The following is a 27,711-nucleotide window of genomic DNA, read 5'->3' on the forward strand; positions in this document are numbered from 1 at the left end:
AACAAAAAGTTTGAACCTTTACATCTCGGAAAAGAAGCCCACTGCGGCTCGGCAAACCAAACAAAACATTGATATCTGCAAAGCACTAGGCCTCTTCATTTCGCGAGCTTCTGCAAACAGGCAAAATCCTTTTGTATAAAGGAAAATAATAAAAAAATAAAAAATAAAAACTTGTTTGTAAAGTTAACTGATGTTCAGGTTTTTAAACTTAAAATAATCTCCATGTCATGTAATGTAAGTCCTGTACCAATTAAAGTTGGTCCTAGAATTATACGCACTTCTTAGCCTGCAAATTTGGACATTTATTGATAATCTGTAGGGGGCTAAAGTGTACTATCCCAATGAAGTAGGACCAATCAATCTACCTTTCTTTGAAATCACTCCACTTTCTCAAGTTTTGCTTCACTGTAAACACACTGGCTGTCAAAAGCTTTTAATCTACCGTGTTTTGAAAGGTCCATATCATGGAAAACCAAATTCGCTGTGCTTTCTTGATATACAAGAGCATTTAATATAGTAAGGGGACACAGGTACGCATTCAAAACTCCTCCCTACAGTCCATACAGTGCATATATGGAAACTGGAGCACCTTTGCCCAACAGTGGCAGCTTGCCGAGCCCGTGTATCGAACCCACAACCACTGCCTGGTATAGACTGCAAATTGATGTAGACCCTCTACATCACATGAAGGTTCTTTACTAACAACCCCACTGATGGGGCTAGTTGTAACAATTGTACTCTGCCCCCACGTCCCCCTCCAGCATCCACATTGCTAGGCCAGTTTGTGTCCCAAACAGGTTGAGGTGCACCTCCCCTTCAAAGAAAAAGAAAGATGCTGCCATGTGAAGTCACCTTCAAAGAGATGCCCCCTGCGCCATCATATTACCACACTGAAATGGCTTCTCGGGGAGAAGGCAGCGATTCCATTATTCCTTAAAATGCAGTCCAGCGGCTTTGCAGCACACATAGAAAAGCCATTTCAGAGAGGGGTCGTCGCCTCCAGTGCATTCTCTTCTCCCCCTCGCACCATTTCAACGGGCCCACCGCTCTGTAATGGGGAGGGACCTTTGCCCGTGCCCTCACAGCTTTGACCGCGTTGCATAAAGGACTTTCAAAAATCCTTTACAATAATCTGATTGGCTTCACACATTTGCACCTTTGTTAAGATACAGGGATTAATGCTGGCTATTAGTTAAGCTAACATTTTCTGGGTTAGTACACCTGCTAATGCACATGTTAGCATGATGTCTAACAAGCAGTGAAGACGAGTGGCAGAGCTTTTCTGCTTGGCTGCTGACAGTTAGCTTGATAGCAGGCAGTCCTCGTTAGTCTTTCCTCAGGTGTTTCAGATCACTCCAGTGTTAGCTTTAGTCCTTAGCCTCATCTGAATGGGCAGCCTTCTTAGCCTGCTACTTTTAATGTCCAGTCAATTGCAAAAAAAGAATGTGAATAAGAAAAACATGACCAGTAAGTTAGGGAGCCAGGGATTCTAGCAAATAGCCAAATCAAAGGCCACTGTAAAAGCCTGGTAAAAGCCCAATAAACATAAACAGTGATGTATTTAGGGAGGAAATAAATAAATAAACCATAAAAACTGAACTGAGTGTGTTTGATTATTTCCATAGAATAGTGGAAAACACTGAATTTAGTCCAGTTATGACTGATATGGGGCAGTGGTGGCTCAGCGGTTAGAGCGCCGGGCTATCGATAACAGGGTTGTGGGTTCGATTCCTGGGCTCGGCAAGCTGCCACTGTTGGGCCCTTGAGCAATGACTGATATGACTGATTGATGATAAATAGCATAAAAATGTATATGTAATGTTATTGATGCATATAATGAATGATGCATATAATAAACAATAAATTACAATAAATATAATACGCAAAAATTAAAGAAAATAAATGTAATAAAATAAAATATCACTACTACTAATAATAATTTCTCTATTTTTATTTGTTCTCATCAATACCCTGTTACAAAATTATACTAAAACAGTGTCTCTGGTATCAGATATGCATAATTCATGTCTTAAGATTCTTTATTGTAGCTGTGACGAGGCCTTAACATGCCAGATGTCCGGTTCCCATGAACATTGCTGTGAACAATTCTGACTCTGTACGTTTCTTTTACACCAAACTACTCTAATGACTTTGTTTACATCCTAAACATTATATGATATGAATTTCTGAAAACTGTAGGAAGAAAAGAGACATAAAGAACCCTTTAATTAAGCAGGTGTTTTATTAAGAGTTGTTTTGTTGTTGTTGTTTTTTTAAGCATCCACTTAAAGGAATCCAACAGTGCCAATTTTTGGGTGTACTTGGCCAATTAAGTGATTCAGATAAAGAAACGGCGATAGGATGCTAAGCACGGTCCGCTGCAGCTGGCAAGGTAAATGAGACGATAATGAGGTGGTAATTGCTGTTGTTTGGGCTATGTAACTTTCATGCATGTATAGTGATCAAGTCTTCAGCCATATCAGGCCAGCGGAAATGGCAAGGTCTTGGCCTGGAGACTCGCACAGGTCACAAGGTTCTGTATAAAGCTACACTTATAAAACAAGCTAACAAACCAGTCAGAAAGAGGTCAAGCCAGAACGGCCCCAGAACACCTGTTCCAGTCCCCTTATAAAACTCCGGCCGTCTAGACTGGGGGGATAACTTAAGTCAGGAACAACTTTGTAGAGCACTTCTATGACCCAGAACAGAGTGATCAACTGCAAAGACCACACACCACTTTCCGGCAGCTCGGCTGGTGCCACTAATGTAGTTTCCAGGTGTATGTGGGTAATAAAGAGTAGAATCCAAAGGTTTGAGTAAAAAAAAAAAAAAAATCTTTAAAAAAAATTAAAAATTAATCTCAAACAGGACCATGAACAAATAATTACAGTATTCAATGTGTTTTTTTTTAATATAAAATATCAATATGAGCAGTGTAATATCATAAAATATATGGTTATTTATAAATAATATAAATTATAAATAATAAATGAATAATAAAATGAAATAAAATAATCAGCCAAGGGACTGCGGGGCTCTTTCCAAAAGCTTCACTCTGCATTTCTTGACTGATTGTGCTACATTTGCTTCTCGAATTTGCTTCTACACCGATCAGCCATAACATTACCACCATCTGCCTAATACAGAGTAGTTCCCCCTTGTGCCGCCACAACAGATCCGACTATGAATGGACCTCTGAAGGTGTTCTTAGGTATCTGTCACCAAGACTTTAGTAGCAGATCCTTTAGTTGTGAGAATGGGCCTTCATGGATCGCCTCAATGAGCCTTAGCTGGTTCACAGGTGGTTCCTTTCTTAAGCCACTTTTAGTAGATACTATTGCCTGTATGATGTTTTGGAGATGTTCTGACCCAGTCACTCGTCTAGTCATCACAATTTGGTTCTTGTCAAAGAGGCTCAGAATCTTTTCAAACGGACAAGTGCCACGGTAATATGGCGCAAGGTACCATGTCCTTCTGACGACCCCATTTGATTTCATGCAGATCACGTTTGCATGTAAGCAATGCTGCACAGTAGAACAGTGCACCACCACTCCTCCATCAGAGAAACCTTCCTGAAGGTCTTGGCTGCAAAGACACCTTTTAGACTCGTTCCAGCAACTCTGCCAGCAGTAATGACCGATTCTCCATTCTTAACTCATTAAAGATATACTTGCAGCATGTGAACTTATAGCGTGTGCTAGGATCCCAACAACAGCACCTCCGAGACTAAAAGCGAAAAAGCCAAAGTCATCCTGCCAACAACAGTCAGAGTGCAATGGAAGGGGCTGGCCTTCCTAATCTTCTGTGCTAAACGGACTGGCAGGCTTTTGTTCGTTTGTGAGGGCAAGGCTGGGCATCGCGTCACTTTTGTAGGCTGACTTAAATGGGTTTCATGTATAATGTAAGAGCCCTTCGTCCTTTCAGAAAGAAGAAGGGGGGGGTAGAGAACCGAAGAGAGGAAGAGAAGTCGGTAACGCAAGCTTGAGGCTAAGAAATAATTTCCACTTAAGGGAAAGAGTCTAATTGTGGTACCGGGAAGGCTTCTATTTTTTCCTCCTGTAATTATTAAGAGCGAAATAATATGGCTGACTGAGATGAAACTGCAGAGGCACCTCTGAAACCTCTCCGGCTGATTTACGACAATTGCGGATCGCTAATCGCTAATCGGACCGGCCGGTTTTCAGCAGGCCCTCGTCGGGACCGTCCCCGCAATTTCTCATTTCCTCTTGTGCGATCGCTATTAAGGAGTAATGTGCGCTTGTTTGAGCGAAGAACTCCTCTGATGAAGTTTATAAAGTGATGAACTGCTGTGAGAGAAGCTGATAAATCAATGCTTCATGAGGCAGGAGGAAAGAAAGAAAAGAGAAAACACACACACACACTCACACACACATTCACACAATTCAGGCACGTTAGATGAGATGCATCGATCTCTTTAATCAGCTTCAAAGGCGGGTTAAAGCTGGCCCCTTTGTGCAAAATGGCCCGCTTCTTGCATCAGGCGATATTCATTTAATCCCCTTTTCAGATGGGCTTCAAACACCCCGATTGTGCCCGTCTCCATCTGCCAATTGAGATTGCGAAGCACTTGAAAGGTGGGCTCGGCGAGCGACGTTTGATTTATCGGCGTTAGCGTTCGATTGGAAAGGCGCGGCGTGGGACAGCGAGGAAGAGGAACTCGGGAGGAACTCGGAGCAGAAAAATGACGGAGCGGTTGGAGCAATTGGCCGGCCTTTTCCCACTAGTGGAACGCCATCTCTCTCTCTCTCTCTCTCTCTCTCTCTCTCTTTTTTTCTTTCTTTCTCTAATGAAGGTAGGTCCCAAATCCTAATTGCTGTGAGTAAGAGTGTGAGAGAGATGAGAGACCGAGGTGGGGGGACTGGCCTGAACTGAGAGAGAAAGGAAAGAGAGTGATATGAGGGGTGGGGGGGCAGAAAGGGATACAGCTATACCTGAACTAAGAGACTAAGAGAAAGAGAGCAAAGGAGTGGGAGCGAGAGAGATAGTGCTTCCCCTACACATTCCACTCTCTCTCTCCTTCTCCAGTAGAAGAGCATCACCCTTTCAGGCTGTATTTGCATGGCAAAAACGACGACCCCCCCCCACACACACACACAGCCGGTCTGAACCCACACGCTTCCCCTGCTTTGAACTGCTTGTCTCCTGCAAGCCTAGTGGCATCATTTTAACCCACATCCTCAAAAAAAAAAAAAAAGCCCACGCAAACACTCATTTACAGCGCGTGTAGCGCCACGCGATGGCTTGAGCTCCGCTATGCCGACTCGCCTGCGCAACAACACGGCGTAAAGCGCACGTGATCATCCGTCACCTGTAGCTGCCTGCCTTTCTCATCTCTCCAGATCTTGCGGGTGGCCAACTATCACCATGAAACCTATGTTAACCTTGCTGTGACTAAAGATTGATTTCACACCTTCTGGGCCTGCATTCATGGTCACCCCCTCCTCTCTTTCACACACATGTACACACACCTGTTCAGGAGATATGGAAGATATGGCCGGCCAGGTTCTAAATCATGGAGGTGCATTCCTGACGGGCTGCCATAACTCTTCCCAACCTCTCGCATATCAGCAGATGAGCTCATCTGCAGCGCTAATCAAAGCGTTCAGCTGGGCATCTGCTACCACTCCAGTCTGGAGATGGAGATATGGCTGCTATCTCCGAGCATTTTTGGTTATGATGTCCAAAGTATGGATACAAGATCTAGATGGAAATCACATGTGCCACCATTACAAAGATTCTATGAATGGTTTAAAATGAGCAGATTTGTAGTTATTTATTAGGTACATCATACAAATCCATAATAAGCAGTTGGAATAAATAAAAAGGGCAACAGCCACCTGTCGCTTGCCAAATTGTGAGCCTCCGATCTTGCTTTGTCTTCTCTAAAAGTCAGCATTATTGTTATTAGCATCATCAGATATATGTGTAATACATTACTACCACTGTACCACCAACAGGGGGTCTTAATAGTCAAATACAATCATTTGGCCTACATTATGCTACACATGCTAGTGTGTTAATGTAGTGATGAGGAAGGTGTGCCATCTACCCACCCAGACTGAGCATGGTCAGTTGTGCTCTCTCAGGCTCCGGCTGCTGATGGCAAAGCAGCATGGATTCCCAGGATTCCAACTGGCGATCCTCGGGCCTTAGTGTCAGCATCTTGTAGTAGTCTGCTGAGCCACTCTGTGCTTGGTTAAAAGCTTGAGAAATTTATGTTTCTCACCATGAAGACTCTATTTATTTATTTATTTATTTAATTAATTATTTAATTAATGGCTCATCTGACTCGGTCTGTTTTCTTAACAAGAACAAGAGCCGACTGCAACCCTGGTTGTCGCCAAAGCATCACATGGCATACAGGAAAACACATTTCTGCATGGTCTTAGTGCTGAGAATTCGCTTTAGCAGGTCAACACTCCAAAGCAAACATGTCTTGGATGATTGACTACCGTTACACTTTCTGCATAAACCGTCTATTCATCCAAGTGTTGCAGAAACCTTGTCCTTGTTGATCATTTGTGCAAAAGAAGACTTTTGCTGGAATGGAAAACTTCCAAGGCCCAGTCAAAAGTAAATTCTGCTTGATAGGCCTCCTCGGGCTGCGGATCACAGCAAGAACGGATTGGTTTATGAGCGCGAGAGACCCCCTGTCTAATTCATCACTGAGACACTTCCCAACACGCTGCTAAGATGGTAAAGACAGCGAAGGGTCCAGCCATCGGCCCGCTGATCATCAAGCCGCTTAGCTACAGAAAAGAAGCTCTTGCATCTGTTTCAGAGCAGCGGCAGGTTTGCATTGTGGATATTATTGATCTGAGTCTAAACCCCCTCATCCAACACACACATACACGTCTAGAGACACACCTCCCCGCCCCCGTTTCAGCCTGGGAGAATGAGCCATGCGCGCCGGCTGCTGCTGTGCGAGGGAGCGGGTTGCGGTAAATAATGCATGCAATCATTTATTTATCTTAGAGAGAAAGATGCGCACCCAGGGACATGGAAGACAGAGAGGAGCGAGGAAGAGCGGAGGAGAGGGGAGGAAGAGAGAAAACAAAAACAACAACAGCAGCGTATGTGTGTGTGTGTGAGAGAGAGAGAGAGAGAGGATAGATAGCGGAGGAAGAAATGATAATTCTCGCTCACATTATGGCTCTTTCTAAGGCCATTTATTTTTCCTTTTTGTCGTCTGCTTCCTGGGCCCTTTAGAGAAGATCTGTAATGCAATACTCGGAGAGGGAACGTACACATTAAGCGATAGTAAACGCCTGGGGTATAATTTGTGCACAAGCTCATCAGTCTAAAGGCAAAATTAAGCGGGATAGAGAGAAGCAGCAAAGCTTCTCCCTTCTTTTCCCACCAAAAAAACCCATGCACATTAGCAGACTCCCAATAAAAAAGGTCACACTTGGAGTAACTGACCAACCGAATGCCCCCCTCATGAATGTGTTCGATAAATACGATCATTTGGCCTACATTATGCTACATGTGCTAACATGCTCGTGTGTTAATGTAGTGATGAGGAAGGTGTGCCATCTACCCACCCAGACAGAGCATTGTCAGTTGTGCTCTCTCAGACTCCGGCTGCTGATGGCAAAGCAGCATGGATTCCCAGGATTCCAACTGGCGATCCTCGGGCCTTAGTGTCAGCATCTTGTAGTAGTCTGCTGAGCCACTCTGTGCTTGGTTTAAAGCTTGAGAAATTTATGTTTCTCACCATGAAGACTTTATTTATTTATTTATTTATTTATTTATTTAATGGCTCATCTGACTTGGTCAGATCTTCTCTAAAGGGCCCAGGAAGCAGGCGACAAAAAGGAAAAATAAATGGCCTTAATAAAAGAGCCATAATGTGAGCGAGAATGTGAGCCAAAAAAACATTTAAAGAGAGAAGTCACAGGTCCATGCACATTAGCAGACTCCGAATAAAAAGGTCACTCTTGGAGTAATTGACCAACCGAATGTCCCACTCATGAATATGTTCTTTCGCAGCGCCTGCTTTAGAACCTTGGAGACGCTGGCAGATCCAGTCCATTTCACCCAATGCATTCAGCTTAAGTTCCAGTTCTAGTTCTTACAATTTGTAGCCACCCAAACCCCAAGCAATCCCTGACCCCTGATCATGGTAGTGTTACCAGATGGGTGGTCAGGGTGCCACCCCCACACTTTTCTCAGAGGTGGCCTTTATCTTGACATAGTTGACTAATGAGAGTTGATGATGGTACACCCAGCCCACAAGCAAAGGCAAGAGCCCTGCAACACTGTAAAACACAATGGCGTTATGTCCCCAGCTCAGCAGGCCACACCAGCTAACTGACACCTGTCCCAGCCACCACCGCTTAAAGGTGATGAGTAGAGAGAGCGCCATCTACCCACCTGGAGAGAGCAAAACCATCTGTGCTCCCAAACCATGCCTGGTTGCCATCAGTAGCCGGAGCCTGACAGAGCATAGCCCAATTGCGCTCTCTCAGACTCCAGCTGGTGATTCGATCTCGCAACCTCCAGGCCATAGTGGTAGCCCATGAGACCGCTGAGCCAAATATGGTATTTCTGATAGTTCTGTTTAGTCTTCTACAATAATCTTTCCCCAGGATGTGCCTCCGCACCTCCAAAGAGTGGCACATCAGATCCAGACTCTAGTTATGGAAAAATTGGTTGCTACAAAACCCAGCCTTTTGATTACAGCTTTTCCTGGGCCTGTGTTTGGCAGTTTGTAGAAAGTGAAGCACTGGATAGGCTGGAAAGTGAGCTGGTCTGTGTGCTAGGCTAACTCTAGCCGACAAGTGCCATCGTCTCTTCAGCTAGCTAACGACACACTGCGGGACAGAATAGCAGCAACCTGGTTAGGATATGTGATGCTATGCTATGCTATGCTACATGGCTTACGTATGAGATGTCGCAGTACCTTATCAATCAGAGCACATCAGAGCTCATCAGATTCTTCATGAGTCCACTCAGGATAATCAGCATGGTAAAATAACAGGGTTGTAATAGGCTTGTAAGTCCAACCAAGGTCACTCAAGGATCTTCTACATAGATTTCAAAGAACAACCTAAAATGCAGTCAGAGAGCAGCAGAAAGAAGCAAGAGTAAGTTTTGCAAAGCTAGAATATTTTATCCATGTCATCCTTGTGTTGGCGGGTTGCTAATATGGTCTCTTTCACCTGAATTCATTTCCAGGAATCTTGATCTGAATGTAGCATAGAGTTCTCAAAGAGTTCTCCCAGAAACACTCTGCTTCTGTTCTTGATGGAGCCAAAAGTGGTTCCTTAATGGCATTGCTTGAAGAACCTCCTTGATTTATGTAGCAGCTTCATTGTAAAGAGTGTACAAAACAGCTGAGGTTCGCTTCTGATTCCTGGGTCTGGGTTGTGGAGTTACTGACCTCAGACTCCCCGTCATAGCCTTGGATAACCAATGGCCACCCCATGTATACAGTCGCAGCGGCACGGGTCGTCTTCAATGTCACTCCACTGCTGCGTTCTCTCTTCACTGGCTTCCTGTAGCTGCTGCCCGCATCAGATTCAAAACCCTGACGCTGGCCTACAAAGCCAAGAACGGACCAGCCAGCTCCTCCATACTTGATGGCGATGGTCAAAAGCCGATCCGCACCAAGAGCCCTTCGAACTTCAAGTACGGCTCGGCTCGACCCGCCATCCCTCAAAATCCATTGAAGACAAGCGTCCAGGCTTTTTTCTGTCCTGCACCGAAGTGGTGGAACGAACTTCCCCTGGGTATCTTCACACCCAGACTAAAGACCCACCTCTTCAGAGAGTACTTGGACGAATAGTGAATAGAGTACTATGGTCACCTTATTGACTTGTGCTTAGTAATGTCTAAGCTTAGAGGTATCTTTGAACTATTAGTCTATTCTAACTAGCTGAGGTTTTTCTTGGGTAAATAGCAAAGCACTTTGTAAGTCGCTCTGGATAAGAGCGTCTGCTAAATGCCGTAAATGTAAATGTAATTGGCAGTAATTGGTTAAAATGCAATTGCCACAGCCACTTTTCTACCAGAGAATATGGCTCCAGTGGAATAGCATGGAAACTGCTAATGACTGATCCAAGCTCATCCATCGTTGCCACAATTCTTCATGTTCTTTGTTCATAGCAAATGACGTGACCATCACACTCCTTGGCGTTGGATTAGTCACCGTACCGTACCATGCCATGCTGCACTGTGCAAAGGGAAAACGCTGTATGCTGTACACCTAAACTATAGCTTCTCAAACACATATTAAACCATTAGCATTTGAAAGCAATGTGCTTTGACACAATCTCCACTTTTACATTAGGCTGAAAGTGTTTTTTTCCCCGTGATCTGTAAAGCTTGTCCAACCTCAGGAAACCAGCAATTATTCCATTATTGCAAATCTAATTAATTAGTAGATAAAAAGGCAAGAAACTGTGAGGTTCGATACAAGCAGTCTAGCCGTTGGTCCTGACCTTTCTTTGTTTCTCGGGGAGTGCAAGGGCACAGCATTGTTTCTACCTCAGCCAAACAGGATCAATAAACATTACAAAGACAAACTAACCAGCCACGAATCCATTAAAATCGCATTACCCCCAAAATAAGCCACAATTGAAATGAGACAGGTAAGCCTCAAGTCCAATGCTGCAACATGTCCAATAATTGTCAGATATGGAATTTGCTGAGGAAACGTTATAGATCCTTTTACACAGGCAGAAACAAATTTCACAAACACCTCAGTGCCATCGCAGAGTTCCCGGAAAAAAAAACATTCTGCAAGCATCTCCTGCACTCAACTGCCATGGTCATAACATAAATTTCCATAAAACCCTTGCTCCCGAAATATGCCCGAGAGAATAATCCTTCAGGGCTTTTTGTGCAACCATGTCGGATCTATACTCTTCTGGGAGGAAGAATGGAATGCCTCGGCCTCTGGGCTTCATGTGGTACTGTGCGTCACGTGCGACTCTTCCCAACACAAATCACACTGCCGATGTAAACAACGTCAGAGGGGAAAACGGACAGTAAAAACAGTCAGTGCTTGAGAAGCAGGGCCTAATGAGGAAAAAAAAAGGATCAGGGCTGGTCAGGTCAAGTCCTGAACTGGACAAGAGGCAGGGAGTTCCACTACGTGATCTCCAGAGAAGCCATCTGTAGCGCTAGTGAGTCATCCTATCCATGTCCCAGTGTGCTCATGGGAGCATGAGTGGGGAGCATGGAAGCACATCTGATGAATCAGTTAAAGTTGGTGGTCCCTAACGCTGAAATCTGTGAACATCTTTGGCTTGACCTCAGGGTTTCTGGGTCCCAGAAACTGTGAGAACCTTACTATGGCTAAATTTAGGGTTAGGGTTAAGGCTAGAATTAGGTTTAGGTGTAGTAGGTTAAGTTTAGGTTAGGTTAAAGTTAGAATTAGGTTTAGGTGTAGTAGGTTAAGTTTACGTAGAATTAGGTTTAGGTGTAGAAGGTTAAGTTTAGGTTAGGTTGAGGTTAGAATTAGGTTTAGGTGTACTAGATTAAGTTTAGGTTAGGTTAAAGTTAGAATTAGGTTTAGGTGTAGTAGGTTCAGTTTAGGTAGAATTAGATTTAGGTGTAGAAGGTTAAGTTTAGGTTAGGTTAAGGTTAGAATTAGGTTTAGGTGTAGCAGGTTACGTTTAGGTTAGGTTAAGGTTAGAATTAGATTTAGGTGTAGTAGATTAAGTTTAGGTAGAATTAGGTTTAGGTGTAGTAGGTTAAGTTTAGGTTAGGTTAAAATTAGGTTTAGGTGTAGAAGGTTAAGTTTAGGTAGAATTAGGTTTAGGTGTAGTAAGTTCAGTTTAGGTTAGGTTAAGGTTAGAATTAGGTTTAGGTGTAGAAGGTTAAGTTTAGGTTAGATTAAGGTTAGAATTAGGTTTAGGTGTAGTAGGTTCAGTTTAGGTTAAGTTTAGGTAGAATTAGGTTTAGGTGTAGTAGGTTCAGTTTAGGTTAGGTTAAGGTTAGAATTAGATTTCTAACATACCATGGCTACTGCCCTGGATAAGATCATCTGAAACATAATTTTATTCACATACTACTTACTTACTTATGTACTTACTTTCTTACTTATTTAGTTTATTATTTATTTATGAAAATTAAACTTGTTCAGTCTTGTTCTGATGGTAGTTTTTTGTACTTTGACTGTGGAAAGAGATACCTCTAGGTCCCATGATGACATTTTAGGCTCGTTGGAGACTTCTTTACTCACTTGTGGGCTGCTCTTTGGCTTCTAAGATGGCCTGGCAGTTGTTTCACATGTAAATGATTTAGCGGTCAGTGGAACGGCTGATTTCTAATTGTTCTGCGATCTTTTTAAACCCCTTCCCAGACTCATCTGCATCTACAACCTTCTTTCTGAAGACCTCCAGGAGCTTCTTCAAGAGATCTGGCCATGGTGATCTTCACCACTCTTTTTTTTTCATCTGGCTATACCAATAGAACGTGTAATAGCCTTTTGCAGATAACGTCAACTAACTCTCAGACTGGGAGATGCTGGTGGGTGGACTTTTCAATTCTGAAAAAGACTGCTTGCAGGCCATGTTCATAGTCCTCCAAAGTAAAAAGCTGGACTGTATGCTCATATTTAAGTACGCTTTACTGTATTCTCTGGATATTTCAGGGTTGTATAGCCTGCAGCCACCATAACGCTTGATGTGACTTGGTAAATATTGGAGCACAACACCATTCATGGTCATGGTCCCCATTGTTTCCATGAATAGTTCAACATTAACTGCAAAAGCACTACTCTCTTTCCAGTACTTATCTCTTGTTCTGCTTGCTGAGATGTAAACACACCCCTCTGGAGTGGTGGGGTGTTACCTTGGAGTGCCCCGCCATTCTTGATTCATGATTCATTTCCACGGGAGTCTAAATATTTGGACTGTATACGTCAGAAAAGTGGTGATTTATGCCTATAAAGCTCAGATTGTTGTCTTAGCTTGCTGTGAAATTCAGTAAGTGACTAAGTGGTTTTATGCACTTTGAGATGGCTTTTGGACAGGAGGTAAAAAAGCCAGTTTAGGACTGCCAAAGAGTAAACTTTGGAGCCAAAAAAGAAAGGTTAATGTCTTATAATAAGTGTCAGTTCACAACACCTCCTTCTGGCCAGCAGTCATGTTGGCGAATTGGCACACAAGAAACCAAAAATAACGAAAGAAAGGCCAGACTAGTATCTATTGCAGTGTAGGACAGGGTGCCTGTGCAACGGACTGTAGTATATCAATTAGAAAAAGGCAGTAAGCTAAAACACACAGTGTATGATATAAATGTTTCAGCCATATTATGACTCTGTGACTAGACGTTGCTCTAATGTTGCTTGGGATCTACAGATAGTCTATGGGTCTAGATAACAGCCATTAAATCAGCCATTAAGACTGTGCGCTCTGTTACGTAACACTGCTGCACTTCTCAGAGTTTAGTCAGAGAAAGCTTTACTGGAAAACAGAACAGCAAATCTGTGTTTATCTTGGCATAGATTAATGGTGGGAATTCATGGAAGTACATGGCTTAATTTAGGCCTCCAAAAATGTACATACACAGCCCGCTAGGCTAATGATTTTCTACTTTTTAAGTTTAAACCTTTTTAGGATAGAAGCCAAAGCTAGGCTGGCTGGAGAAAAGACAAGGGCTGATCTTCCTCGGAAGCGAGGAAGCTAGGGGACTGTCACCGGCAGACCAGAAAAGCAAGCAGTTGCTCGCCTAAAAGTTACCCCAGCTGACCGGCTAGAATTGTTTTTTAGCGAACCAACTGCACACCATGCTAAAAGGACAATGAGTGGACACAGAGTGGACGGCAAGACTATTTGGAAAGCATTTAGAAGAATTACAATTAAAAAGCCCATTGTGCTGTGTTTCATTATGAGGTCAAATAACAGGGTGGTAAACAGGCATCTCGTTAAACTGCATCTGAGCAATTTCTGCACCAACCATAAGTCACATACTTAGTATTTATGCCTCATAAAACTCACAAAATATGCAATAAATGCATGCAAAGGTGAAGGTGAGTCCAAGTATAATGGTCTTGACAGGCACTGGCCCTACTGCAGTTTCTGAAGTTTATCAGTTGTGCAGAGCTCTGTGCTCAATAACCTCTGGGAGTTTATTTATTTTAGAATATCTCCAGTCTTGATAAATAATTCTGCTGTTAATAGCTTTAACATGTGGATTAGTACACATGCTAAAACACCACCCATACAGGATGTCCCCTACCAGGTCGAGCAGGGGAAAGGAAGAGCAGGACTAAATGGAGGGGACTCCCTATACACACATATATTAAAACTAGCATGAAAAGCAGAATTTGAGACAAGAAAAAACGGACCAGGTTCCTACCCATAGAATTTAGAGAGCCTCTGTATCAAATACTCTTAATTACAGTTCCTTATCGATCACCTAAAGTTAACACGCTGTAGAAATGTGATAATTCTATTGTTCTATTGCCGTCATCCTCTTTGTTGGCCTGTGCTGTGCTGCCTTTTCAAATGGTAATAGGACAAGGGACTGAGTGAACAGAAATGCAAATGGAGAGCTAGGAGTGAGATGAAACCAAGGAGGAGTCGGCAGTAAAAATGTTCCACATGCAGTTCATCTCTGTGGCAGGTTGAGTTAAAGCAATGTAAGTGCATGTTCATACTGTTCAGGAACAATTAAGGCAATCTTTGAGTTTTGAAACTCTTGTTTGAATTGTAATCAACTTTTATTTCAGTACATTTTGTACGTTTATCACTGCTAGAAAGGACGTATTGTGAGGACAGCTGAGTCTCTCACCACCTGGGTTAGACATTTACACTGCCCGCCGCATCCGCAAAGCAACCAGCATTGTGGATGACTCCCCCCAACCCTTCACACAGACTGTTCTCCCTCCTGCCATCAGGAAGAAGGTACCACAGCATCCGGTCCAACACGACCAGACTCTGCAATAGCTTCTTCCCCCAAGCCATCAGTTGACTTCTCAACTTCAGAGACTGAACTGATGTTTTTTTTTTTTCCTGTTCCATGCACACACACATACATACACACACATACACACACATAAAAATCACACTCTCTCTCTCTCTCTCTCATTCACCAACCATTCACCCCAGATAAAATGGGAAGCATTTTGCACAAATAACTTTACTACCTCACTGGACTCAATATTTATATTTATTGCACACTGAATAATTTGCATACTACCCCTAATTATTTATTATTCTCTGTCTGTATTGTGTTGTGTTGTCTGTCTGCACTTGTATTGTGTTGCACTTGTGTTCTGTATGCACTGTGTCTATGTAGCACCATGGTCCTGGAGGAACGTTGTGTCGTTTCACTGTGTACTCTGTATGCAGTTGAAATGACAATAAAACCCACTTGACTTGACTTGACTAGCCTACAGCTCATTAAGCTTGATTCACCAATGCTCTTAATTGATATTGTTCATCAGGGCCCATTTTTTACATTTTACCTTTTACATTTTATTGTTTGAAAGACTCCACTAAAACAGTCTTCCATTTTTCCAAACTCTTTGTTTTTGTGCCTTTAAGAGGGGTATGCTGTGTATATGCTCTGTTCTAGCTGGCTGCCATGTGATACGCCTCATTTAAAAAGGGGGTCTGGCCTGGAACATTCCTTACATCTTTGGTGTGAATGGGCAGAGCCCAAGTGCTGTAGGCTAATTAGATAAAACAATATGTAAATGAGATGTTTATGTTTTGTTTTTGTCTTTTTGTAACATCACAAATGCAATTCAATTAGAACCGGTGGTTTTTGCAGCAGTTTCCATTGAACCATTCGGACTGTGGAGTGAATTTGCTCTCTCTAGTAAGAACGGCTACATTCGACTCAATCATTCTGAGTGAAATCCGTAGGTCTAGCACATCAGCAGTTGCATGCACCAAAAAGTTTAGGCCGCTAACCTAAAACAGATGTACTGCCACAACAGTAACCCCTGTAATAGCCCACTTAGCAACAGCTTGCTTACCTAGATTTAATATTAGGCCTCCACGTTGTCTTCCCCTCAGCAACAGCAGTAACAGTCATGCCGCATACTTCCAGCCAACACTCTTTAGATTTACACACACATTTGCACCATTTAGTTTAAGAATTACATCTGCATGACTATGCAGAGTCTGCCAAAATGGTCATAAATGAGAGCTACAGAAAAAAAAGGGGTACTACTTAATGATACACAGCAGTGAGGATTTACTTGGGAGAGACAGGACATTAGACAAGCACTCAATGATCATAAAGTGGCCTGAGCACTTCAGCCATCAGGCCAGAGCCTAGTGGAGAGCTGGGTGATAGAAGAGGTGGTGACAGCGGCCTGTCGTGGAGCTCCTTCGCTTACAAAGAGACTTTCCAGCTTTCATCACATGTGACCTCTTAGCATGGAGAGATCCTCTGTGGAAAGATGGATTACCCAGTATGGAAGCAGTCTCAGTCATGGTGTCAACAAGAAATGGCCTGCAAAGAAACCGGTTGTGGCCAAAAACAACTGGAAAGATCCATTCCGGTAAAGCCCTGGGGAGAGGTTCAAGAGCACCTCGTCAAAAGGGTCACGAGGGTGCACCTGGACGTTACTCAATGGTCATTCAAATTACAGCAATAAATAAAGTTAAAGGGTGTATTAATGGGCTTCACATGGGTTTCCTCCAGGTTCTCCAGTTTCCTCCAACCTCTCAAAAAAACACATGGTAGGTTAGCTGGTTATGTTAGCTTCCCTTGAGGTGTGTGTGTGTGGTACCGATAGACCTGTACAACAGCCTGTACAGGGGGTATTCGTGCCTTGTGGCCAATGGTTCCAGGTATGCTCCAGACCCACCACAACCAGAAAGAAGCAGCTAACAAGATGAACGAATGAATATTGAACTTAATTGAGTTTAAACTCAAACTCAAAATAGACACTAGAAAATGGTTTGCTCACATGCTGAATTCACCTGGCCTTGATTTAAGCAATAATACACTTGAGATACTGGCACTGGTGTCCAGTCAAAGGCCTGAGGCTGTAGGCCTCAGATCAGTACGACAGTTCGGAATTTCCCAGTCATCTGGGTTACAAGCAATGGCCAAAACATTAGGCAATGTTAGCCGTGATATGATCGGCTAGTTTCGTGTCTCAAACCACACAATGTGCACTACCTACCTACTTATCTAGCAACACTCCTGGTGAGTTCTGCTCTGTTCTGAAACCCATGCTGTCTGTGCTAAATGTACTTATGTGGGTTTTCAGATGCCGTGAGATGCCATGAGCAGCGTGAAAGTTTTCGTCGTCATTGGAAGAATCAGGCCAGTCATTAACAGCTTCATCTTCCGCAGTTACATGGAAAGAAAGGTTTCCTATGGTTTTTAAAGCCAATAGACTTTACCAACTCATTGTAACTCAGGTTGGCAGTCTTTTACCTGTAAGATTCTAATGTCGCTGCTTTGTAATGGCTGGCTGGCGTCGTTCCTAGGTCATGTGAGTATATGGCGGAGTAATACTTGAAGAGCTTCGGCCAGAGTGCCATTTTTCCGCAATACTGGCACTCCAAGAACATATGTCAGCCAATCATGTTGCAGGGTCGGAACTAGCTGTGGTGTGATAGTACATATATGGTGGTCAATTATATGAAAATCATAAATTATAGAATTTTTTGTTGTATTGATGCACAATTAATCATTAATAGATGATTATTAGATGATTACGAAACTTACAGTACTCAGCATACAAATGTCTTAACAGTGCAAAGCAATTATGAATGATATCCACATCTCCAGACCTTCACTTTCATAATAATACTTAATAAAGAATTTTAACATAGTGACTAACTTTAGTAAGATATGATGGTCTGGATCAAGCTCTGATTAGTTGAAGCCTGTGCAAAGCTTCACAGCCATTTAGACTACGCGTATGCACCCCGGTCGGCAGAGTCACCAGCTAATGACCAGGAGGTCAGCTCCCAAATCCCCTTTTCCGCTCTTGCGCCTTTGTTCCTCATTCCATTTGCCACTTTCATTGTGTTTTATCATATTAGGTTTAATGACTTCATCCACAGCTACAACAGATTTATTTCAAAAGGGCTGAGAAATGGACAATCTCTCTTTGTAGCACATGACTGGGACAATGGCTAATGGGAAACGAAGTCATCGGGAGTCACAGTTGGGCTTGTGGAGAGACTAATGAAGTGAAATTAAATCGGAAATATTGTCCCTTTATTGTTCCATGCTCCAACACTGATGTGCGAGTTCAGAGCAGTCCCACGCCGTGCCTCGCCTCGCCTCGCAGTGACAGAAATTTGATGGCCCTCTCGCACTGCCCTCAACCTTGAAAAGTACATGGGGCTTTATGTTCTTGCCGTGGAACAGAGTTCAAAAAGACAAAGGCAAAATGGGTATCAAGCATTCCAAATTTCTGCAAGACCCTGCAAGATTTAGCCCCATTATGTCGTCTGGAAAGGACCGAAAAGGGAGAGTGGGCAGCGAGGTGACGGGCATGGCATGCCCTTATAATGTCAGAGAGCGTCGCTCCTAACCTTGGCTGCTCCTCGCCTTATGCCTCTACTTATCTTCCAGCTTTAGAGGAGCTTCAGAAGAGCCATCTTTCATCTTTGAGCAGGGAAAGAAAAAGAAAGAGAAAAGAAAAAAACAGCACAGCTTCAAGAACAGAGGAAAAAAAGTGAAAAGGGAGAAATATGGGTCTGAGAGAGTGGGCCGAAAAGAGGCAACGCAAGTGGCGAGTGGGAGAAAGAGTAAGAGAGGTAGAGAGAAGACAGAAGAGAGACATGCTCAGGGAGAAAAGGAGTCATTAAAGCACGAGGGAGCGGAGGAAAGGGGAGAAAAGGTGAGACGAAGACAGTGAGAGAGAGAGAGAGAGTGAGAGAAATGTGAGGTTGCGCTCGGAAGGATGTGTCTCCGGGCTCGTAGACGCGAACAGTTCCGCTCCGGAGCCCCCATTACCCATTCCAGGGCCATCTTTATCCCAGCCTACTCGGCAGGGGCCATGGCAAGGTGACGGAAGGGGGAGAAAATTCAGAAAAATAATTGGAAGGTCAGGTTTGATAATGGCCACTCCAGCGGAAAAACAAGCCCTTAATTGGTGCAAGGGCCGTTTGGTGAGTTTTCAAGGTAAAGTGTGAAAGTATTCATTATCTCCCTGGCTTGCTCACATAGTTCTCAGCCTGAGAGGGACGGCACCCGGGCCAGCGCGGCCGCGCGGCCATAGCCCCTTCGTGCCGGCTCTCGCTAAGACATGTGCTCCTGTACTAATGAGCCGGGAAAAGACCATTATGGCAGATAATGATAACTGCTAATGCCACAGGAACAGGAGTCTTTGGCATATGCGGATAATGTGCCTCTAATGGGAGGCATACAAAGAAGTAAGCAATAAGGAAAGAATGAAAGCCATGTATAGGCTTGCTTGAGCTGCAATAAAGAAGGTGAGAGAGGCACAAACAGGACAAATCAAATAAAATCCAGAGCCCTTTCTGACAGCTCATAAAAGATAATGCGATATTCCGTCAATTGCCTGCATAGTGCTGGCCAGAATTCGATGGAATTGAAACTGGAAAGGGCAGATTTGAAAACACCTGCCTTAAGGTCACAGCCTGTAGAAGAGCTACCATTGCCACATGGTGGAAAAACTGACTTCCAGTCCTTCCAGTCCTCCCATGTTCAGCCCAGGTTGCAGGGCTTAAAAGCCTTTCTATCTGGTGTGAAGGCACCAAGTGAGAGTTCTGTCCAATAGAGGCTCAGACTTGCTCAGATGGCACCAAGAATATTAAGACACTCAGTGATCAGGAGATCGGTTTAGAAGTGGTCCCTTTTGAAAATTCCTGATGCTCTTCAAATTAAACCATATTAACCATAAATTTGGAAAGTGCGTGTAGTCATTGCAACACGATGGCAATTTACCAATAGAATTTAATAAACACCTACCTAATGGTCACAAAATGGTGCCAAATAGTAAGAAATTAATTTCCAGTCTTTCTATGCTTGGTTACCCAGAACTGTACAAACCCATATACAGACATTTGGGTAAAATGGTCAGCCCAGGTCAACCCATCTTGCTGCTTTAGGTGTACTGTCCAACAGTGACCCACATGTGTGGTTGAAAACTACCCCAGTTAGACCTTTAGAATTGGCACCCAGATCCCCAAGACACTCTGCTGAGAGAGGAAGATTGTGTTGGATGGACTCTGATGTCCCTGATGTTCTCCAAATATAACCATTTGGAGGACCACAAATCTGATCGTGATCCAGTCACCAAGTGGTCAATATGAGTTATTGCAACACGATGCCCACCTACCATGCACTGAAACAGGGGCTGAATGCTCAACTCAGGTTGCTGGGGTTAAAAGGCCAAGACTATCTTACCAATGAAATGACCCAAGCAGGTGTTCTGTCCAAAAGTGAAGCAGAGCACCCCAATTTGCACCCCAGTTTAGTGTAAAGTTGGTACCAAGAATAGCAAGACACTCAAATAACCATAACCAAGCACTTGGAGAACCATAAGACTAGTTGTGATCAAGTAAAGTTATGAATATGACATAACAGAGGTCGACCAATAGTGACAAACTGATTTCCAGTTCCAATCTCAATGCTTGACACTCGGCTATCAGTTTTTGGTAGCCCAGCCCAAAAACAGGACCTTGATCAGTACCTAGATCTGTCCCCAAGAAGCGTCTGTTCTCCTTCTGAAACGAGCTTGCACAACGGGGAAAGATAAGCTCTGCTGCAGAAATCCCGTCAACCACCCAGCGGGACGAGCGCTGCCGCGGGCCGCGCCTCACAGCAGACAAACAGCTGCGTGCACTGGTCTGCATGCACTCCACACATCCACATAAGTATGCAGAGCCCTCTGAGGACACAATTTACACAAGCGCTCTTGCTCATCCGATTAGAACAGGGGAAGGGAGAGCACTGCCTATTAAAGCATCTGGAACTTTAGGTAAACACTGCAGTCTCAGCTCGAGCACCACCTTATTGAAGCCTGAGGCAGGCCATGTGGAGAAAATGCCCATGTGGGGGATCTCCAGAAACAAAACAGGAGTGTTGATTCCCAAAGGCATCTGGATCTCAGGTGAGAATGAGAGTCCCAGCATGTAATGTGTTGTTTCGGTCAGTCCAAAACAAATCCAAGCAGGCTTCCATGCTTCCACAATCCTGAGGGTCCATGACAAACACAGCCAAATCGCCCACCACCACTAGAGAGAGATGCTTTCACACAGCCCTTCCAGGAACACACCTCGATGTCCGGACTGGGAATCAGACTGGGTTAGTCTGGCACAGATGAGGCCTGCAGAAACAGCAAATTTGCTTTAGTAAGCTGCCTTGGCAGCTCACCCGTACCGCAATGCATGTATTGGCTGACACAGTCAGGATGTGAAACCCAGAGCAGGGAATAGCCTCCCCTTTGTGGTACCATCTTCCAATAACACGCCATGTAAACCCAGAATGGAAAAATAACAGTGTATTTATACCTTTTATGTGTCATTTCTCCAGATCTAGATTAGATTTGCATCACCTGCTTAGTTTTTAACTAAATACCAACAAAAGTTTTTCAAACGTTACAGAAATGACTGCAGGACGTTGCATTTACAGGGTAGCATGAACTGATTGAGCTGCACTCAACTAGGGGTTCATTGAGCAATACCATAAAAGAACATGCTTTAAAGAAGTGGATGTGAAGGTTCTTCACCAATCTAAAGCTTCTACATAGACAGGGAAAAATCAATCAGCTATATCACTTGAAAACCAGACGATATTTCTCAAATTAGCCAAACCTGAGAGTCGATCTGATCTGTACACAAGGCTCCTAGTCTCAGAACGCTGCGGTTTATTATTCAGAGCTCATGCATGGCTGCAGAACCCCACTAAAGCCAGCGTTGTAGTCCGCTCCATGTGCTGGCTTTGCTCTGTCAGTCAGCCGGTCTGCAGATACCAATAGCTAGCTTTAATAATTCAAAGACACAGTCCTGAATGGAGGAGCCATTGCAAGGAGAAGCTAGGAGGTTTGGTCCAGAGTTGAGCTCTCGTATACCTGGCCAGTTACCAGGTCAGTGTCACACTGTATTATCTGACGCAAGAGAGAGAGATAGAGAGAGAGAGGGCAAGAGAGACCAGGCAGATCTCGTGGTCGGGAGCAGAAGCTACTTTAGCACCTGTGAATGGCGTGAAAGGACTTCCATTGTGCTATCTGAGAAGGCAGTGCTAATAAGGAGTCCGCTTAAAGCCCCAGACACGCCGGAGCAGACACTGCACCCTCCGTTGGCCGTTCTGACAGCACACATCTCTAGGAGTGGTTTAGCGGCCACTGCAGGCAGTGTGAAACCGAGGTGAGAGTGAGCGAGAGAGAGAGACAGACAGAGAAAGAGAGAGAGCAGAGAGACTCTCAGACTTAGCGAGCACAATCTGGCCATAGAAACAAGCCAATATAAGAAATGATGGCTCCCAAAAGAGAATAGACACTGCCAGCAGTGCCACAGCGATGCTGTCAAGACAGAGCCGCAGTTTTTTTAAGCTCGTGTGGAGAATTCAAACACTTTTGTGAAGAATATTTTATACAGTCATACATCAGTTTGGCTAAAAACAGTGAGAATGTCATTGCTGTGACATGTTTTAGTGTGTTTGAGTAAATGGCAAGTAGCGTGGCCTGTTACATTCGCTTAAACATGCCATAGAAAGCCTCCATCCAGTAGTACAGGTTGGTGTTTGTATATAAGCATAAAGCACAGTAAGTATGTGACTTTGGCTGAAGGGAAAAAATGCAGCTTTACACGCCCCCTTTATAACCCTGTTATGAAATTCACTGTCATTATTATTCTTCATTTATTGCCAAGTCTTACCAGGTAACTGGAGAGACTGTAGTCAGTCAGCTGGGTTAGCTTTTAGCCTAGCACCTGCTTACTTCACTGGGTTTGGCTTCATTGCACTGCACTCCTGATGTGTGGTTAGTCTGAGGTTGTCCAGTTTGTTTATGAGGGAGCGGGTGTTGGAGAGAAGTGATGGTAAAAGCCAGTTGGCTAGGGATTTAGCCAAGCATAGACACCTGTTCAGTTCAGTGGCATTAGCTTCCTTGTTCCCCGAGTGTGAGTTGCCCTTCCGTGGATGAGGCCTGGTTCACATAGCAATAGAACATAAAAAGGCTTTCTCTAGTGGGCTAGGTGGGTGTACATTGCATTAAAAATGTTACGCAACAGTTATGTTCTGTAAGTAATTGTAAGTAAGTAACTTTGAAAAAGACCAATTTGCAAAGCCAATTACCCGACCCTTTGTTCAGAAGAACTCCTCCCATAACTAGCAATGCTACCAACACAAGGAGGCTAGCATATGTGTCCTCCGACACATGTGAAGCACTTTTGAACTGGTGCTAATGTAGCATTGCTTAGGAGTCCAGCAACAGCTAACAGATGCCTATGCTGACCAACCAGGAGTGATGCAACTGTGCTCTCTCTGACTCTGAATTGTGTACTGACCTCCAACCCATGTGAATCACTTAAAAGTGGTGCTAATGCAGCATCATTTGGTAGTCCCTGTGGTAGTCCTCAGCTCCGATACAGCAGCTATCAGCAAACATCACGCTAGGAGTGAGGAAGTGCCATCAACCCACCCCCTGAGAGATCAAGGCCAGTTGTGCTCTATCTGACTCCGGCTGCTGATGGCAAGGATTCTAACCAGTGATCCACGGATCATAGTGGCAGCACCACTCTGAGCCCCCAACACATTCCTTGAGATTCATGGTATGTTACTTCCATGTACTGTACTGTCCTTATTCAACTATGCCAAGATAAACACAGATTTCCATACTAAGGCACCTTTAAGTGACGACTTCAAACATTCAGCACTTCAAAAACTCTCCCCTTTACAATTATCACAATTATCTCACTAAACGGACACTCTGTCCTTTGATCAGTACAAAATGAATCATTTCCTAATTGAAACAAACACTTCCTAATTCTGCTAATGTCTCATTCTTGTTACTTCAGTGATACTTTGGCAACAGTGAAACTGAACATGGTCATGCCAATAAAGCTTACTAAATTGAACTGAACAGAGAGAGAGAGAGAGAGAGAGAGAGAAAGAGAGAGTGGGGTGGAGAGCGGGAAAAGGGAAAAGGCTGTCATATTGATCAGTATGATTAAAGAAACCCGTGCATAGGCAGCACGAATACGTGTGGACTGGGATAATTGGTCCGACCATGACCCCCATCAGTACACTGTAGAGAAGCTCCCTCTGATTTAGAAGTTCAAACCATTCATTCAACTGCGTTTCAGACAGAATATTCAATATAAAAGCATGAAGCTCTGTTGATGTGCAGGGATACAAAAAGCAGCAGCACACCATATATGTTTTTTTTTGTTTTGTTTTTTACATTTATACTGAAACCATACATGTGTTTTTTCACTATAACCATATATCTACACATATTTTTGGTCATGTGGCGCCAGTACCAGACACCGGATACGCCTACACAAAGTGCTGTCTACTTACTGTGTTAAGCTGTTAACCGCTTTTAGCTCCAGGGTCCTACTTAAAAGTACTATCGGCTGCATATGTTGGTCATTTAGGGCGGGACTATAGTGGAAAACACTACCATCAACTGATGAACACTCAAATCAATCAAAAGTAGGACCACCCGATGAGGCCATGGTCACCCGAGGCCTGTAGTCCAAGTTAGTATAACTGGCCTTGCTCTCTGAGAGGGTCCTATAGCAATAACTATAATGTATCAGGGTTATACTCACCACCATGGTGAAAATACCCAGCATAGCCAGCTCGAGCCGGTCAAAATGATTGACCATCTTAGCTTTTGTCCAGCTTATGGTATGTTTTTCTCTACAATTGATGGTTTAGCTGGTCTACAAGCATAATCAACCAGACCAAGGAAGACATGATCAGGTTTGACCTTGCTTGTTGACCACCAAAACCACGCTGGTTGACCAGCGTGACAAGCATCATCAAGTTGGTCAACAAGTATGACCAACATTGGCAAGTTGGTTGACCACCATAACCACCAACCATGCTGGCTGACCACCATGACCATTCTGGTCAACAGCATTGGACCAGCAAGACCAAGCAGGATGACGAGCATGACCAGCAAGACCAAGCAGGTCAACCAGCATGACAAGCAAGACCAAGCAGGTCATCCAGCATGACCAGCAAGACCAAGCAGGATGACGAGCATGACCAGCAAGACCAAGCAGGTCAACCAGCATGCCCACCAAGACCAAGCAGGTCGACCAGCATGACCAGCAAGACCAAGCAGGTCATCCAGCATGACCAGCAAGACCAAGCAGGTCGACCAGCATGTCCACCAAGACCAAGCAGGTCATCCAGCATGTCCACCAAGACCAAGCAGGTCGACCAGCATGACCAGCTATACCAAGCAGGTCAACCAGCATGTCCACCAAGACCAAGCAGGTCGACCAGCATGACCAGCTATACCAAGCAGGTCAACCAGCATGTCCACCAAGACCAAGCAGGTCGACCAGCATGACCAGCTATACCAAGCAGGTCAACCAGCATAACCAGCAATACCAAGCAGGTCAACCAGCATGCCCACCAAGACCAAGCAGGTCAACCAGCATGACCAGCAATACCAAGCAGGTCTACCAGCATGCCCACCAAGACCAAGCAGGTCATCCAGCATGACCAAAATCAAATGCACAATACACTCTGTTGGCCAAACGCTGGTTTATCAGCTAGCTCACCAGCATAATGTGTGTTTTGCCTAGATGACCAGCTTTTCAACCTTTCTTGACCATTAAAGACCACCAACTATCTGAAATCTGCTACCAGTAAGGGCTATTTTTTGGCAGGGCTAGTAAATAAATGAAATACAATGAGTGATAGAATTATGGGACTAAACACATAAGTATGGGTTAGCGAAATGTGTGCTGTGGTACATGGGCTTAAACAGCCAAACAGTTCTTTCAGCCCTTCCCACCGTACTGCACATTATGGTTTTCCAAAAAGATCAAAGGAGGACAGTTCTACAAATGAGGACAAGCTCATAATAGCTTTAAACATGAATTGGCAAGGATACAATTTCTGAACGTCATTAACACCATAACGGACGTAACATTCAAAACACACACAAACACACACACATACATATATATATATATATACAGTGAGTCCAAGAAGTATTTGATCCCTTGCTGATTTTCTTTGTTTGCCCACTAATAAAGACACTATCCTTCTGCACTTTTAATGGTAGATATATTCTAACATGGAGAGACAGAATATCAAGACAAAAATCCAGAATATAATTTTAAAGAATATATTTTAATTAATTTGTATTTCAATGAGGAAAATAAGTATTTGATCCCTCTTGCCAAACACACTCAATACTTAGTGGCAAAGCCTTTGTTTGCAAGCACAGCGGTGAGACGTTTGTTGTAGTTAACCACAAGTTTAGCACACACACCAGGGGGAATTTTGGCCCACTCTTCTTTGCAGATCCTCTCTAAATCATGAAGGTTGGTGGGCTGTCGCTTGGCAACTCTGACCTTCAGCTCCCTCCATAGATTTTCGATCGGATTGAGGTCTGGCGACTGGCTGGGCCACTCCATGACCTTAATGTGATTTTTCTTGAGCCAATCCTTTGTTGCCTTTGCTGTATGTTTAGGGTCGTTATCATGTTGGAAGACCCAACCACGGCCCATTTTCAGATCCCTGGCAGAGGGGAGGAGGTTGTCCCTCAGGATTGTGCGGTACATGGCTCCATCCATCTTCCCAGTGATGCGGTGAAGTAGCCCTGTACCCTTGGCAGAGAAACACCCCCAAAACATTATGCTTCCACCTCCATGCTTGACGGTGGGCACAGTGTTCTTGGGGTCATAGGCAGCATTTTTCTTCCTCCACACATGGCGGGTGGAGTTGAGGCCAAAAAGTTCAATTTTGGTCTCGTCTGACCACAAAACCTTCTCCCAATAACTTGGTTCATCTTTCAAATGATCATTGGCATACTTGAGGCGCGCCTCCACATGTGCTCTCTTCAGCAGGGGTACCTTTCGGGCACTGCAGGATGTGAATCCATTGTTGCGCAAAGTGTTGCCAATTGTTTCCTTGCAAACTGTGGTCCCAGCTGCCTTCAGGTCATTTGCTAACTCCTGCCGAGTGGTTGCAGGACGATTTCTGACTGTTCTCAGCATCATTGCCACCCCACGAGGCGAAATCTTCTTTGGAGCACCGGGCCGAGGTCTGTTGATTGTCATGTTATACTCTTTAAACTTTCTGATAATTGCACCAATAGTTGTTACTTTCACATCCAACACCTTACTAATCTTTTTGTAGCCCATTCCAGCTTTGTGAAGGTCAACAATTCTGACTCTGAGGTCCTGTGACAGCTCTTTGGTTTTACCCATGTTGGAGACTTGAAATCTGTGTGATCTGTCTGATTCTGTGGACAGGTGTTTTTCACACAAGTGATTAGTGAGAACAGGTGGCTTCAGGTCAGGTAACAAGTTGATTGGGAGTGTCTAACTGGTCTGTAAAAGCCAGAACTGCTAATGAATACTAAGGGATCAAATACTTATTTCACTCCATGAAATACAAATCAATTAATATATATTCCTTAGATTTATTTTCTGGATTTTCTTTTTAATATTCTGTCTCTCCATGTAAGAATACATCTACCATTAAAAGTATAGAATGATCATGTCTTTATTAGTGGGCCAACGAAGAAAATCAGCAAGGGATCAAATACTTCTTGGACTCACTGTATATATATATATATATATATATATATAT

The 27,711-nt window shown here is 43.8% G+C and overlaps 1 protein-coding gene across 3 annotated transcripts in view; it reads right to left on the minus strand.

Moving 5' to 3' along the window:
* The window catches only part of macrod2 (mono-ADP ribosylhydrolase 2), a 931,382-nt gene that overhangs the window by 515,238 nt on the left and 388,433 nt on the right, over window positions 1–27,711 (minus strand). The gene's annotated exons all lie outside the window — the stretch shown is intronic.

Source organism: Salminus brasiliensis, chromosome 4 (genome assembly GCF_030463535.1).
Source record: "Salminus brasiliensis chromosome 4, fSalBra1.hap2, whole genome shotgun sequence".
In the NCBI taxonomy this organism is placed as follows: Eukaryota; Metazoa; Chordata; class Actinopteri; order Characiformes; family Bryconidae; genus Salminus; species Salminus brasiliensis.